The following is a 7091-nucleotide window of genomic DNA, read 5'->3' on the forward strand; positions in this document are numbered from 1 at the left end:
AAGTTTGTAGAGGAACTGTGTAATTTGACATCCAAAAAAAGCCACTGTGATGTTAAGCTGTGTTAATAGAATTATGGACATGGACAAAGACAGGTAATAGTACCATTGTACTTGGAACAGCACTATGCTCAGTTCTGGGTACCATATTTTAAGAGACACGTTGACAAACTGAAGCATATCCAGACAGGAAGAAATAAAATGATTATGGAATCTGAAGCCATGCCATACAACAAATAAATGAGAGGTAATGATTGCCCTGTTATTAGATGATCACTTAGATGGAATGTCTTGGGAAGGATCCCTGTATCGGTGAGAAGTTTAGACTGGATGACTGCTAAGAGCCCTTCCATACCTAAGATTACTTCAGTCTGTCATTTTATGTTTAGAGCAGGAGGTTTTTTGCTTGTTTGTTTGTTTTCAGCGTGCTTCAGTCTATTGAAATAATATCAGTTCTTTCTCTGGAGGCAGACAGTATGCTTCATCTTTAGTCCTTTAGAATTGTCTTGGATCCACATATTGTTGAGAATAGCTAAGTCAGTCACAGTTATTCATCGTACAATATTGCTGTTGCTGTGTTCAGCTTTCTCCTGGTTCTGTTCACTTCACTTTGAATCTTCTATTCTCTTTGCATCCATAAGGTTTTTAAGAACAGGAAATGAATTCCCTTTTTCTGTAACTCTGCATAGTTAAGTCCAGTAGCAAAAACTCAGTGGAAGAATTAATAAATAGTACAGACTGAACCTAATCATTTGAGCTCTCACTTTTCCATTCTTCAAAGGAGGTATTTAAGGTTCAAAGTCAAGGTTAGTGTGAAGTGCATAGCACTCATCTGCCTTGCTGCAAGATTCTGTTCTTTCTGCTATCTATGGCATAAAAGGCTGGTGCTTGAAGGAAAAGAACTCACAGTCAGCTTTGAAGAAAAACTATAACCAGGTTCAGTTGTTGCAACTTGGCTATCAACAGTTGCTCAGGAACTAAGTTTCTATGTCTATGTATAAGGCAAATTCATGTTGTGAGTACCACAAGAGAGACATTTATGAGGGACATTGACCAACCTACGCATATCCAAATAAGAAAATAATGAGAGAACCCGAAACCACACAGTGCAGGGAATGAAAAAGAGAAATTTGGCAAAAAGACTTGGAGGAACATGATAGCTGTTAACAAATATGTAAAGACCTGTCATAAAGGTCTTCCTTCCAAGATAGAAGCTTGGAGTGTTAAAACTGGAAAAGATGATCTAGTGACTATTTCAACACCCTCATTTACAACTGAGCAAACTGAAAACTAGTGAAGAGAAGGAGCTTCCTCAAGTTCTTATAGTAACATAGTGACAGAATGGGTTATTCAGCCTCCAAGCTTATGTTTGATATGTCTCTTAAAACATGGTGTCCAGAATTGAGCATAGTGCTGTTCCAAGTACAATGGTACTCTTACCTGTTCATTTTACTTGACCTAGTGGAACAGGATTCAAGAGAAGAATGGAATTGTAAACTCTGTTTTTAAGGATGATTCACTGCACCCTTATGAAAATTAATCTTTTTTTTTGGAGGGGGGAAGGCTGGGCAATTGGCGTTAAGGGATTTGCCTAAGGTCACACAGCTAGTAAGTGTGTCAAGTGTCCAAGACTGGATTTGACCTCAGGTCCTCCTGAGTCCAGGGCTGGTGCTCTATTCACTGAACCACCTAGCTGCCCCCCAAATCAATCAAGATTGTGGTTTCAAATAGAAGAGGATTCTAGAAGAGTATCCAGCCCAAATGTTCACATGGCTATTTGTGCCCGACCTGTGGTAGGGGATTCCGAGCTTGTATTGGCCTGATCAACCATAGAATTGAATCCACGTTGAATCTTGACTCAAGCATAGTGATGTCATTTTGGTCCTCTTCAAGAATGAAGGACAACAACTAACCAATCAACCAACTAATCAACAATAAATATAAAATGCTTCTCTGCTCAGAAACTTCCTCTAGTTAACTGCCCAAATATAGCTAGGTAGGACTCATGTGGCTAAGAGAGGAAAGTAATTTTCAATCCTAGTGGTGTGAGGTAGTTACTTAGAAAGAAGACAGTATAGTGGAAAGAACACAAAACTCCATCAGGTGGCCTGGATTTGAGGTCCAGCTCTAACAATTCTTAACTAACAAGTCACTTAATCTCTCTAAGATTCATTTTTCCTCTCTAAAATAGTGATAAAAACACTTCCACTCTGTACCTCAAAGGGTATGTTATTATCTAGAGATTCTTTTCACTTTTTCCATAGCTTAACTTACTGGGCTTTGGTGAAACATTCAAGATGAGGATCATATACATAAATATACAAACTGTCATATTTTCCATCCAAAATGTGCTAAAAACTTGAGTCTCTACCAGAGGCTCCTTTATGCCATGGCACTCTCCTTTGGTTCATGTGCTTTACTCTGCAGTCCAACAGAGGCTAAGCTGTAATTCCATATGATTTTCCACTATTTTCCATTCATGGAAGACTATGGTTGTACTGTCTGGGGAGGTGTCCCAGGAGGGATGAAGGAGGAGAAGCAGACGAAAAGGGGGAAAGAACCTCTGATTCTCATGCAGAGAAACTATGCCCTAACATGAAGGAAAATCTATAAACTATTGAGAAAATCTGCCTGGCTGATCAGAAAAAGGAGATAATATAAGTTTGTTATTATAAAAAATATTATACTGAAACAATTATATTAATATAATAAGTACTAGCAAATTTTATGAATTATAATCTATTGTGTGAGGAAAGATGGTTATGTTAATGAAATTATGTTTTAAATTAGTTGAGCATATTCTCAAAAGAATATTCTTTGGTGAAATTATACATTGCACATTTCTTGTGCTCTTGCTTTGCAAATTAACATCATGCTGCTATTATTTACCATTTAATGAAAACCAGGAATGCCCTATGTACTCAACACTTAGTTTAAAACAAACAAGTGAAATAAGTAGTTTCTTATCCAAAGTAGGAGGGGTTTGATACTCAAAAGATTGATGAATTTAGGCTCTAAGAGATGGGAAAGTCTTGAGGTAATGATTTTCCATAGAAAATCCTCTGTGCCTTTGCCACCAATCACAGAGTGCAATCACAGGATTTTAGAGGTGGAAGAAATTTACCAATCATCTACAGGTCAGTAGTGGGATATACACAGTGGCAGCTGAGCTTGGCCCTTGCTTGAGCAAGAACAAAGAATTGATTACCTTAGCTGGGTATATGGATGGAGGTGAAGCAACTGAGGCTCCTTTGCCCTTGGTACTGTCATGATAGTTGAGACATGCTTCCTCTCTCTAGGAGGAACCAAATCACCTACTGCTCTCTCCTGACCCTCCCTCACAGTCCCATGGCCCTTCTTCCAGGGGTACCTTCCTAAAGGTCAGACTGTCTTCATTGTGCCACTGGTCTAAGGACCTGCATTACATGGACCATCATGGAATATATTCATATATACACATGCACTCAAAAATATATACATACACATATATTTATATACATATATTAATGTGTAAGCTACAAATCAGTGTGTATATATTACTGCATATTATATTATACCTTATATACTATATATTGTATATGCATATACATGTGTATATGTTATCTATATATGTGTGTATATATGAATATATGTATATACATACATGTGTGTATATACATAACATATATACACACACATATACATACACACACACACACAAACATTTTCTACCCCTCAATAAACTCTGAGTACAGGGACTACCAAGTACAAAAATCCTACAAAGAATAAACTCTCAATAAATGTTAGGTGATGTTCATGACAAGAGTTAATATGTTTCCTGTCAGACAATCCACACACCTCTTCCCCTGCTTTAATCAACTCAGTGGACTTGACCTCAGAGCTAGGGTCTGTAGAGATCTTTACATACCATTCTAATTAGAACTTTGGAGCCAATTTTAGCTTCTCTGTACTCAATACTCCCAATGTACCACAACTACCAAATTCCTGCCTTCTGCTTCTCTAATCTCCGTAATTCAGAGCTGCCTTCTGCCTCTGGAAAAAAAAAATCCCTTTCTCCTAAAATCTCTTCTAGTACTCTTATCTGTATCCATTTCAGCCCTGACTTCCCCATTTTTTATCTACCTTTCTACTGTGCCCTCTGAAACTACAGATTTACAGAATCTGAAAATTGGAAGGCATCTCAAGATCATCTAGTCCAGGAGTTTTTAATCTGGGGGTCTGTGAACTTAAAAAAATATGTCAGTAATTGTATTTTAACATAATTGCTTTACTTTGTAACCCTGTGGATTTTATTTTATGTATTTAAAATCATTATTCTGAAAAGGGGTCTATAGGTTTCACCAGATTGCCCAAACAGTTCATGACAAAAAAGATTATGAACTCCATTTCTAGTCCGATTCTTACATGAAAGTAATCCCAACAAGTGGTATAACACCCTGTTCCCATCCCAGCCCCATTATTAATAAATAACTCTTCCTTATTATTTAAAAAAAAACCTCCTCATCCTATGTCTTTTGCTCTCACATTCCTCCTATCTTCTGGCATTCACTGAAATCTAGCTTTTGCCTAGAGATATATTTCTGGTACAAACTGTATCAGAGATTGACTTATCCTTCTCTCACACCTCTGATCTAAAGGGACAGGAGGAGGAGATGGCATATTCCTCGTTCCCTACTACCGACTTTGGATACTCCTTCTGCCACTGTCACTCAGCAAATAGCTCTCCTCCTTTAATGCTCATTCCATCCCATCCAGATTCTTGTTACTGTCATCTATAGACCGCCAGGTAGCTTTCCCTTCTCTCTAGTGAGATCAATTCTTGGCTCATAGTCTTCTCCACCCTGACTCTTGTCCCCTTTTGAAGCCCCATGACTTCTGACTTCAGTGTATGTACACAGAAGTGGCCCTACAGACACTCATCACCAACCTCAGTTCAATTGAATGCGCCACAGGTGCTAGAATTCCTACTTATGGTTTGGGGCATGGATACCTAGCCCTAGCCCCTCCACTAAGAAACCTACAAAGTATTGCCACATATGGAGGCTGTATTGCCCTAGGTAATCAAGACATCACTGCAGCCTTGAATGATTGCCAAGCATGGGGTAGGGGTGGAGGGCATTGTTGAAACCAAGGCTCCTTTCCTAAGACCTTGTCCTGTTTATTCAGTTCTTGGAAATAGGGGGAGCAGCGAAGTAGATATAGTATGGCTTCAGCCCTAGTCCTCAGGACCTGAGTATGGGGCCTTCCTTATCCCAAAACCCGTTGCTGCTAGTGAAGGCCCTATCTGGCTCTTCTTGCTTCTTCATCAAAACCATTGAGTTAAACACCACCATCTCAGCTCTCTGTAATCATCTAATGCTCAAATTTCAAGTCTCTCGCTGCCAAGACTTCATCGTGCTGGAATAGGGTTATAGACAGTAGCTCCTCAGAGGAGTTAGTTTCATACTTGGCAGGTAGGTGGAGTGTTGGACTTGGAGCTAGGAAGAAATGAGTTCAAATCCTGCCTCACACCTACCTGTGTATGACCATAGGCAAGTCATTTAGCCTTTCTTGACCTCAGTGTTTACATCTATAAAATGGGAAAAATAACATCTAATTCATAGGTTGTTTTGAAAACCAAATGATATAAATTTTATGAAGTGCTTTACACACATTAATGTACTCTGTTATTATTAAAAGTATTGAATTATTTAATAATTTATATATAATGTAGTATAGTATAATGTAATATAATATAATGTGACATGAAACGACACGATGCAACACAACGTGATATGATATTATATTATGAAAGCAGAATTCACGATTTCAAAGAAAATCATACATATGCCTGAATGGTTCAGAACCACAGGATATAAGGAATTCTCTAAGTAGAAGGCAGAAGAATTAAAGCATTTATTCGAGCATCAAAGCAGCAGACCCACGAACCAATGTCCCCAATTTGATATCCTGGCCAAAAGCTTCCAGGCCCAATGAGTCCACCTCACAAGAGTAACCAGGAGGTTACAGAAAAACATGATGACATTAAACCAAATCATATTCGTGCTTCCCTTCTCCGATAAGATTACCCACTGGCCTCAAGCCCTTGCTCAGCACTCTCCAGTCCCCAAGCAAGTCAGCCCTGCTACCAGCAGCGCCTGCTGCTTCAGCTCTTTTGGCTTCAGCCTCAGCGGCTGTCGCGGTTGCTGTCACTGCCGCTGGCTCTGACCCGTCTCAGTCTCCAAGCTGTGTTCTCTTCTTCTATACAGTTTCAGACATCATCAAGCATCGTCTGAGCAACCAGAACTTAAGCTCTTATGATTGGCTCTGGTCTTAGCGCATCCCCTTAGGACTCTGGGAGCTTCACGCCCACATCGGCTTAGCACCTAGTAATTAGGGGTTTGGGGCAAACTTAGGAGCAAAGATCCAATCAGACCTTCTTAGCTGGCCCCACCTGGGGTCCCACCTTAAGCCTATTCAAATGGGAGGGAAAGAGCTTCTCACGATCTGATGGCCTTAACAGACATAACATAACATAACATAACACAACATAACATAACATAACATAACATAACACAACACAACATAACACAACATAACATAACATAACATAACATAACACAACATAACATAACATAACACAACACAACATAACATAACATAACATAATATTATATAAGACAATATAATAAATATAACAACATAACATAATACAATACAAAATAACACAACACAACATATATTAAATTTTATTTTATATTGTTTCTTATTGTATCGTATCATATTATATTATATCATCTTATGTCATCTCATATCATCTCATATTATATTATATTACATTTCTTATATTATATTACATCATATTATATAATTATATATTAATATATGTGAATATATTAATTAAATTATATATAGCATGTATAATATATTAAATGAATGAATATAAATATATATTAATCATACATAATTATATTAGAATAGAATAAAATATAATATATTATTTTATTGAATTATTCTTATAAAATATTATTAAAATACTCTGTTATTATTATCATTATTTTACATTCAGATTATGTCCTGGATGTGCATCAATCTGTCATCTTAGCATGAAGCCA

This window comes from Trichosurus vulpecula, chromosome 7, assembly GCF_011100635.1.
Source record: "Trichosurus vulpecula isolate mTriVul1 chromosome 7, mTriVul1.pri, whole genome shotgun sequence".
NCBI classification, from domain to species: domain Eukaryota; kingdom Metazoa; phylum Chordata; class Mammalia; order Diprotodontia; family Phalangeridae; genus Trichosurus; species Trichosurus vulpecula.